This window comes from Nelusetta ayraudi, unplaced genomic scaffold, assembly GCF_046127955.1.
Source record: "Nelusetta ayraudi isolate G7.1 ecotype Tasmania unplaced genomic scaffold, CSIRO-AGI_Nayr_v1 ptg000135l, whole genome shotgun sequence".
Classification (NCBI taxonomy): Eukaryota; Metazoa; Chordata; class Actinopteri; order Tetraodontiformes; family Monacanthidae; genus Nelusetta; species Nelusetta ayraudi.
The window spans coordinates 22,765,666-22,775,903 of NW_027466185.1; positions in this window are offsets into that span (position 1 = coordinate 22,765,666).

Genomic DNA, 10,238 nt, shown 5'->3' on the forward strand with positions numbered 1-10,238 from the left:
AATAATAATAATAATAATAATAAAAAACAGTCACCAGTATAGCCACCCTTCTTTTCAATAACATTCACAAGTCTTCCATTAGCGGAGTTAGTCAGTTTCTTGATCTGGTCAGAATCAACTTTTTGTGCAGCCGCCGAAACACTGTTCAGAGAGGTGTACTGTTTACCTTTACTGTAAATGTCCTGCTTAAGAAGGGCCCAAAAGTTCTCAATAGGGTTTAAGTCAGGTGAAAAGGGGGGCCATGTCATTAGTTTTTCATCTTGAAGGCCTTTACTGGCCAGCCACGCAGTGGAATACTTTGATTTTTAAGCAAGACAACACTCCATCACATGCATCAAAGTCTTCTTGAAAGATGCAGACTTGTTCCTGTACCACTGCTTGAAGAAAGTGTACAGTAGGTCTGAGAGTTGATTTGGAGTCCATTTTCAACCCAAAAAGGTCCAACTAGCTCATCTTTAACAATATCTGCCCATACCAGTACCCCACCCCCATCTTGCTGGCATCTGAGTCGAAGTGGAGTTCTGTAGACATTACTGATCCAACCACGGGCCCATCCATCTGGTCCATCAAAAGTCACTCTCATCTCATCAGTCCACAAAGCCTTTGAAGAATCTGTCTTCACATATTTCTTGGCCCATTCTTGACGTTTCAACTTGTGTGTCTTGTTCAGAGGTGGTCGGGTTTCAGCCTTTCTGACCTTGGCCATGTCTCTGAGAACTAAATACCTTGTACTTCTTGACACTCCAGGTAGTTTGCAATTGGGAAATATTGCAGAACTGGAGGATAATGGGTTCCTGGTGGCTTCAAGTTTGATTCTTCTCAATTTTTTGCGGTTAATTTGCATCTTTTCTTCTCGACACGTTTCTTGCAACCCTGTTTACCATTTGCTACAAAACGTTTGATGGTTCTGTGATCACGCCCCAATATCTTAGATATTTCAAGTGTGCTGCATCCCTTTGAAAGACTTTTTTTTTTTTTTTTACAATTTTTGACTTTTCGGAGTCAGTCAAATCTCTTTTTTGGCTCATTTTTCCTGAGGAGAAGAATCTGCCTAATAATTATGCACACCTTGATATAGGGCGTTAATCTCCTTAGGCCACACCCTCCCTCGTAACACAAATACACATCATCTAATATGCATTATATCCTCTTAGCATTCAAGTTTATACAGCTTGGGGTTGGAAATTAAGGATAAAATGATGATGTAGTCAAAATAGTCACTTGACTAATAATTGTGCACACAGTGTATATCTTTATTAACTAAGAAAATACTTCCATTTGTAGCTCGCTTTTTTCATCGCCATTTTTCAAAGATGTCTTGGCGAAAATACGCAATGCCTTCTGGGTAGCCCTTACTCCCAAGGTTGGTGCCGGAGAATCTCAGTATTCAGGGCGATACAGCCCTTAATCTTGTCCCTCAATGTGACGTCCTGAGAATCGGGACAGCACTTGCACTTCGCGGGAGCGCGCATTTTTGAGATTGAGGGTTGAGATTGAGGGTTAAGGGAGGAATTGGAATTCACCCTTTGTGATCCATCACTGGGCAAAAGTAGAATTTTTTTCCCACATGGTATGAATCATTACTGACTGTAGCAATGAACATGGTTTGGCCATTTTTAGTTTATAGCAGTGTGGCCACCTGTTCTGCACACAGAAAGGAACATTTTACAAGATCCCTCCCTCTTATGATGGTCAGATTTTAAGGCCGAGTGGAAATCAAACCAACTGATTGCACTGTGGGGCCCACTAAAACGCAGATGTTACAGCAAGACAAAGGCCAATGACATAGACATTTATAGACATAGATTCTTATATTCAACCCTCTGTGAGTTAAACAGCATATAAAGAAACAAGTTCAGTAAGTTTCACGGTGAAAGACGGCAGAGGGCGAAGGGTTATCTGCAAAAAGGCATTAAAATGCTCAAACCAGGAAATATGAAGCAGCAAGATAAGACAGCTGATAAGGCCTGACAAAGGCTCAGCTGTGGCTTACACAACAACCTGCAACAGGAAAGAGTTTTTTCCCCTGTCAGGTGTCCTCTGTTTGTCTGTTACATTTTGAATCACAATGAACAAATAAATGGTTATTTCTCCCGTCAATTGTCATCATTTCAGGCTTCCAGTCAAAGGCGTGCTGTTGCTAAATTTGGTTAAATAAAAGTAGACGTTATTCTAGTTTGCAGACATATACATGGACGCAGGTTTGTATCTGGTTTCACATGTAATCCCGTGAAACAAGATGAAATATAAGAGCATTAAAGCTGTCAGACTGTGTTCTCTGGAAGTGAGAAGTGCCAGTCTTGTGTACGAACCTGATATCAAAAACTAAATATCTCAAAGGGTGCATTCCTTCCTGATGATGACAAGTTCTACAGCTTTCAGTGAACGCAAAGGATTAAATCTAACGTGCCTCGACCAACATTCTTTAACCACTGGGCTGGAAAAAATGTCAGAGCAAAAGACAAAATAAATATAGTTTTTTGTGAATAATCAAATACGAACGTGGTCAGTGATAAACCATTTATTTGTCACATTCCTCTTCTTGAGATTCATGATCTTCAAATACAGTTTCGTTTTTGTTTCAGCAGAAAGCAAAATGGAAGGTGTTGATACATTTTTTCTTTTTCAATCCAAAGGAACTTCACATTGTCCAAAATGTTTTTATTTTGTAATTAAAAATCCAAAGGACAGTAAAAGTAAAACAAAAAAGTACACAATTTGCCTTTAACACAAAACCTAAATGTATTTAACCTCTGAAGCAAACAAACTCATGTCAGCGCTGAGAATATCACTGAGTATATTTATTTTCCCGTATCAATCACTTCAAAGAACCTGCTGTAATGACCCTGAATACCGTTTCCTGGCATACGACCTCAGATGATTGTTGCAGTGTGTGACGAAGGCCCGAGAGAGTTTAGGACAAATTGGATATTCTGAATCTGCTACTACAACAACTGCCGCCACTCCCACCACTACTACTGCTAGCAGTAGTGGTGATGTCTGACACTTCACAAAGAAATCTGCACAGTTACATGACAGGGATTTGTTTCCTTATTCTGTCAGTCCAATTAACAGATGAAATTGAGTTTTCCAATGTGTGGCAGACTTGAGTGCAGAATATGTCAACATCAGAGTACAATGCATGTGTGTTTGCTCTGCTCGGCTCTCAGCGACAAGTTATCAGAAAGCCTCTGGGTATAAAAGCGCTGACGGCAGAATCGGGTACAGAAGTTTGGAGCAGAGCGAAACCAAGATGGAGACACAAGGGATGCTCGTTCTCTGCGGCTTTTTGACTATCATCGTGCCGCTGGGCTTCGCAGAGGTAAGGAATGTTTCGGGGCGAGGACCTTTCTGACGCTGATGGTGAAGGTCAACGAGGATCAATGCACTTCGAAAGAAAAACCAAGAAAAATTAAAAATTTGAACATCATTTCCATGTTCCAAGGCTGGACAGATGCAAGCGTGCTATTATGCAAAGCGTGAGTAAGGTCTGCTGGGCTCGACCAGCAGGCCAGTGGCCTTTGCATGATGTCGCCGCAGCTTCTACAGTGAAACCGGTTGGCAGAAAATAAACACAGCAAATTGTTGTCGGGCGACAGAGAGACCAGAAGCAAGTTAAAACAGGTCTGACGTGGGTCAGTAAATAATATAAAAGTGTTTTGATTGAATCTGGTCCCTGTGATGCAGGATCATGATATTACAGTTTAATGCGGAGGTTACAGATGGGAATACCACTTCCATATTGCTTGTTTATTGTAACTAAAATAACTGAGATGCTATGTCATTTTATATCATGACATCCCACAACAACAACAACTCAGACTGGTGATCGAACCTTGCTTGAAAGTGTGTTATCGGTCGTGGCGCGAAGAAGTGGGTAGTTGAGAAATGGGCCGAGAACGTGGCCTTGATGAACACCTTTTAGTTTTTAATCAAGTGCTGTTTTTACCTTTTTTTTCTTTTGTTGTTGGCTCTTGCTAAACATTTGCATGCGCTACAGAGGTAACAAAGTACAAATACTTTGTTACTTTACTGAAGTATATTTTTCAGCTTGTTTTACTTTCCTTGAGTATTTCTCTTTCTTTTACTCCCTACATTTGTCACAAATATCTGTACTTTGTACTCCTAGCGTTGGAAAAACACGCTCATTATTTTTGTGTTTAAAAGTGTCTAAAAGATTCAAATTATTTCAAAGGTAATTCACTCATCACTATAGTGAACTATGCTGTTGTGTTGTTAAATACAAAACTAGATCATATTTTAGAAGGAGATTATTTTCCAATACCTCTGCAACAAATGTTTTGTTTCATAAAAGGAGCAAAATTATTTTTACTTTTTACTCAGGTTCATCCCCGACACCCTGAGCTCGGGAAGAAGCGAGTATTGAAAATGGATAGATGGATACTCAAGTACATTTAAGAACCTGTACTTTACTTGAGCAAAGGAGTAGAATCATTCCTTTTAGCAGAGGTAGAGAATGTGAATACTTTTGCTGCCTCTGGCCTGCACCAACAAGGCCTTTCGAACACACCGAGGCCAAATGCTAATTTTCCCAGTTTTCCATTTGCATTGAAAAGAGACAGTGAATGCTTTGAACAAGTAACAACACTCATCAATTTTGCCTTTGATCTCCAACCCATCCATCACTCTCGCACAGGGACAAACTGCGACAGCTGAAACGTCACCCGGTGCCGCGGACGTGTCAACCGTGACCGTCCGGCCCACGACAGGCGCCACAGTGACACCTGGCCACGCCCCCGCTGACAGGACCTCCGGCGACCCTCCCACCGTGACAACAGCGGCCCCTCCCTCACCTCCATCAACCCCAGCGGCCGACGTGTTGTCGTCGCTGCAGCCGCCCACGAGCTCTGTGGAATTTACCCTCTCACAAATGACGCCCACCAGCACAACCAGCCCCACCCCAACCGGCACCACCCGCCCCACCCCCACCAGCCCCACCACCACCATCACCACCGGGGCGCATTCTGAAGCAGGGAGCGCCGGGCCCGACGCCACGACTGGGGCGGTCACCACAGTCAGAGGACGGTGTGACTCCTTGTCCCACAGTCAACTGCTGCTTCCCATGATTTCAGTCTTGCTTTCTCAGGCACAAAGTTTAATACTTAATGTTTGACATTCTGCAGATTAAAACTACATCTATTTCACATGTTTTACAGGTGCTGTGAAAAAGTTTTTGTTTTTGTTTTTTGCTCTGAGGCATCATCAAAAAATTGTAATTTGTAAATTGTAATCTGTTTCAGTGTTGGAAAGGCCAAAAAAAAATTAAAACATTACAGTCTTGTAGCTACCAGAATGTTCATTTCAACCACAATTGACTGACAGTGCACCACAGCTTTCAATAATTTTTTTCACATGTAGTGAAAATTTAATGTGTCAGCCTGGTTGAAAATCATTCGCTCGGTTTGCCACCCTTTAACCGAGTTGCAAGTCATCGGATGTTTTATTGAGTCACAAGTTTGAAGAATTTAAAATCATCCAGCATGACATGCGTGCGTCCACAGTTACAGCCCCATCCTGCCTCAAAACTCTGCTTCTCTTATGTACGCATGTTATGTAATGGGCCATGATGTGTTCAGACTCCTACCACGTCAGTGATTTTTCTATTTCTTTTTTTGATCTCACTCTCAAACTTGCAAAATGTGAAGTATCTCTTTTCAGCCACACCTTTTTAATTTGTGAGTTACCAACTTAACACCGTGCTATAGAATAAACTAAGAAATACGAAGTTGCCTCGGTTAAGTCGTTTGAGCACAAAAGCCAATGCGGCAAAGTTGAGATGTCTCTCGTGTTCATATCTGGACTGATTTCAGGCGGCTCAGTGAGAGGTTTTGCATTTTGTGGTCTGCAGCCAGGGTGGAGACTGAGGACGAGCTTCCTGAATGGAAACAGGTATCAGGTGAGAATATCTGAACCCCAGTACACTGACGGACAACCATCGTGTGGCAAACACACGTTTGTACCAGGCTTGAACGAGGAAAACTGGAAGGATTAAAGGGCGGTACAAGAGTTTAAAAAGCAGCGGTTTTGTTTTCAAGAGGAGGCCATCTCTCTCTCGACCAACATGAAGTGCGGTTACCTGGGACTCATCTTTGTCTCTCTGCTTGGATTTGCCAACGCTCAGGTAAAAAATGAAGGAAGATATTTTGTTCTTAGTGAGTAGCTAGAAATAGAAAAAGACAGAATATAGGATGTCAACAGGTAGTAGGTTTCAATATCGTCTTCAGTGTCCTGTCGGTTCATCGTGTACTTCCTCTTTTCGCTCGCTTAGAACACAATGTCATCCACCAACACATCATTGGTGGCGTACAACACCACCTCGGATGCAACCTGGTCTTTCAGTAACGACACCACCAATGCCACCGCCGCGTCCAACGCCACCGCCATGGTCAATACCACCGCCATGGTCAATACCACCGCCATGGTCAATACCACCCCCATGGTCAACACCACCGCCGCGTTCAACGCCACCGCCATGGTCAACGCCACCGCCATGGTCAACGCCACCGCCAACGCCACCGCCATGGTCAACGCCACCGCCATGGTCAACACCACCGCCATGGTCAACACCACAACGGAGACCCTGAGCACCAGCAGCGCCGCTACCGCCGCCTCTCCCAGCTCTACCGGCGCAGCAGTCACGGCGGCCGAACCCATGGCAGCCACTCAGAGCATCACGGTCGCTGCGACGATCGAGAGCAGTCAAGACCTCAGTTCCTGCCCCGTCGCCGGCCTGCTGCTGGCATCGCTTGTCCTCCACGCCGTTTGGGGATAAGCGCCATCTAGAGGCTCAGAGCTCGAGTATAACAGCAGCTTTTTTATACATAAAAAAAAAGATGAGAAAAATTGGACAAGAGAGCAGATGGCAGAGCGAGTTTTATTTATCAGTCAGTCAGTGAGCTTGTGAGACATTAGCATGGAGCTTTTAAAAGTATAAACGTCTTAGGATACATGTTGTATAATCACTGAAATGTTCCCTGTGTATTTTCAGAATACTTCTTGGCTGTTACCAGTCTACAGGTACAATATTGTAGGAATAGATTACTGCAAAACCATCCCTATCTGTGACGTGCTGTGTACATGCAACTGGCTTGAAATAAATGATGAGAAATTACTACATTCGCCCATGTCAAGGATATGTTCACCAAATTAAAACAAACAACATAAAAACACACAACAAGCCTGCACGACTGTGGTGCATGCAAGGTAAACACAAAACCAAACAGAATTACATGCAAAGTAACCAAGTCATTAATTCATTATTAACATCATCTGATTGTTGGGTTGCATCATATCATTACCCACACCACCACGGGGTAAAGGATATAGTATTATATATAGGATACATATAGCATAGTATACTATGTAGTATCTATAAGTATTATAAGCATTTTCTTGCGTATAATACTTTTTCTAACTAAATAGATCTACGTTTTCTTGTACTTTCCTTGAAACACAAGAATAATTTGATTTTTTTCCCCCAGGGAATAATCAATACTTGTGAAATTGGTTGGGTTTTTTTTGTCCATTTAAAAAAAAAAACGCTCACCAAAACCCAGGATGCTGTTCGTGCTCACGAGACAACTTGCTGTCCCTCACATGGCATGACGTCGCCCAACTAAAAAACAAGGATATACAAGCATGACCTTGCGTGTGTCACACATGAGGAAATAAGCGCTGGGGTTGTAAATCATTCATTGAGGGGAATCACATTTTTCCGCGTCTGATAAAGGTCTCAACACACTCATTAACCTGCAATTATATTACTTCAGTGGAAAAAGGAAGTTTGTCCGATGCACATGAAACAGTAAAGAACAGTAAAGTGCAAGTTGCACTGTTATGGTATATGACAAACTATGTTAGATAGATGAAGAGATGGACAGACAGACAGACAGACAGACAGACAGACAGACAGACAGAGCGAACTTGTGGACCTATTCTTAGCAGAACACAAATGCAGGAGTGTGGGCAAAAAAAACAATTCCCACCACTGTAGATACATAGAATAATTTGGGGGAAATAATTTTGAACAAAATCAAAGTCACGTGAGTCTGGCAATAAAAACCTATCTATCCTGAGGATCTCTAGAAGGAGGACGTACTGCACCAGTGAACGAGTTTCCTGGATCAAGGGTCACTTACTTTATTTCTCATAAACCCTCCCTGACATCGTTTTTCTCTATAAAAGCAAGAGGGAAATGTTTGCCTCCTCACTTTTCACCAGAGACAAGCAGAGGAGACAAGGCAGGATACAGCGCGAGAATCTTTGGTAGAACCGAGCAACGCATCTTCTTCCCGTCCATCTCTCTGCCGTTTGATATATATTCCTCGTCAGACTTTTTCCACTCGACGACATGAAGATGCTGGCTCAGGGATGGTGCGCGCTGCTTCTGCTGGCATTGGTAAGTCGTGCTGTGATGCCTGTTTGGGGCCCGTTCAAGTTCGAGATGCATCTCGCAAGTTTGAAAGTAAAATAAATAAATAAACAAATGAAGGAAATGATAAATAATGAATAACTTGTTTTTGTTTGTTATGCTGCTATATAGTTGTGGTTTATTTTCAGTTGTTTTTTTCTTTTTCTTCTCACAAGTTCTCATACAAAAAGCTGCGGAGATTATTAATTCGTAAAATTGCAGTTTAATTAAAACATTTTTTTTTAAAAATGCTGGTCTACCTGGCCCGCTGTTAAGTCACAAAACTTAAAAAGGAACACAGTAAGAAGCCTCATGCTACAACGGTTGCATTAATCCAATTTATGAAAAAGAGGCTCCATGAATGAGTTCAGGCATCACTCTCTCTGCCTTTAACAATGATTCCCTTCATCCTCTTTCTCTACAGGGTCAATCATCCATCACTGCGTCAACTGCAACACCCCCTGCAGTCGTCACAACTGCAGGGCCCACAGCAGAACCCACAACTCCAGTCATCACAACTGCAGGGCCCACAGCAGAACCCACAACTCCAGTCATCACAACTGCAGGGCCCACAGCAGAACCCACAACTCAAGTCATCACAACTGCAGGGCCCACAGCAGAACCCACAACTCCAGTCATCACAACTGCAGGGCCCACAGCAGAACCCACAACTCCAGTCATCACAACTGCAGGGCCCACAGCAGAACCCACAACTCCAGTCATCACAACTGCAGGGCCCACAGCAGAACCCACAACTCAAGTCATCACAACTGCAGGGCCCACAGCAGAACCCACAACTCAAGTCATCACAACTGCAGGGCCCACAGCAGAACCCACAACTCAAGTCATCACAACTGCAGGGCCCACAGCAGAACCCACAACTCAAGTCATCACAACTGCAGGGCCCACAGCAGAACCCACAACTCAAGTCATCACAACTGCAGGGCCCACAGCAGAACCCACAACTCAAGTCATCACAACTGCAGGGCCCACAGCAGAACCCACAACTCCAGTCATCACAACCAACGCAACCTTGATGACCACGACGCCCACGACGCCCACGACGCCCACGACGCCCACGACGCCCATGGGCGGCGGCTCGACGGTCGTGGTGTCTCTGCAGCTTTCTCTCCTGCCGCTGTGGCTGCACGCGCTGTGCCAGTGAGCGGCGGAGGCCGACCTCGGCCAAAAGGACTAAAACGTTGTCGTCCCTCGTCTCGTCATGAAGGCTGAAGAGAACTGAACTCACGGCCGGGGGAGAGAGACAGCGAGAGATTTATTGCAAAGCGGGCTTGTTTCTTCTCTTTTTGAGCGCATGTATGCCGTGTATCACCAAACTTCCTCATTTCATGTTTAAATTCCTGACAGCGGGACAAGCATAGCTGAAGAGCAAATTTGCTGTGTCGGGCAGATGTGATTGTAGGTCTTATGTTGAAGCGCTAATGCACTGATGTCAATGAAGTTGTTAGAAATTCTTTTTTTTTTTTTGGGCTGGTTGTTTTTTGTGTTTTGTTTTTTACCTGCATTTGTGAAGCACCAAACAAATGTGACGCATTAATTAATTCTTCCTTGGTAGCCAAAAAATAGAGTAATGATTGCACCTGGTTAAAAGTGATGACCAATGAATTTAAGTCCATTAGAAATAAACAGATGGTTGTGCTTAAAATGTACTTAACTTTTAGAACTTTCTGAAAGACAACTGACTGAATTGTTCAAATTAAAGTCTATTGCACCAACAAGTCCTGCGTGTTTAATGAAATCACTGTCTCACATGTTGTACTGGAAAAGAATGGATTCAACGAAAAGG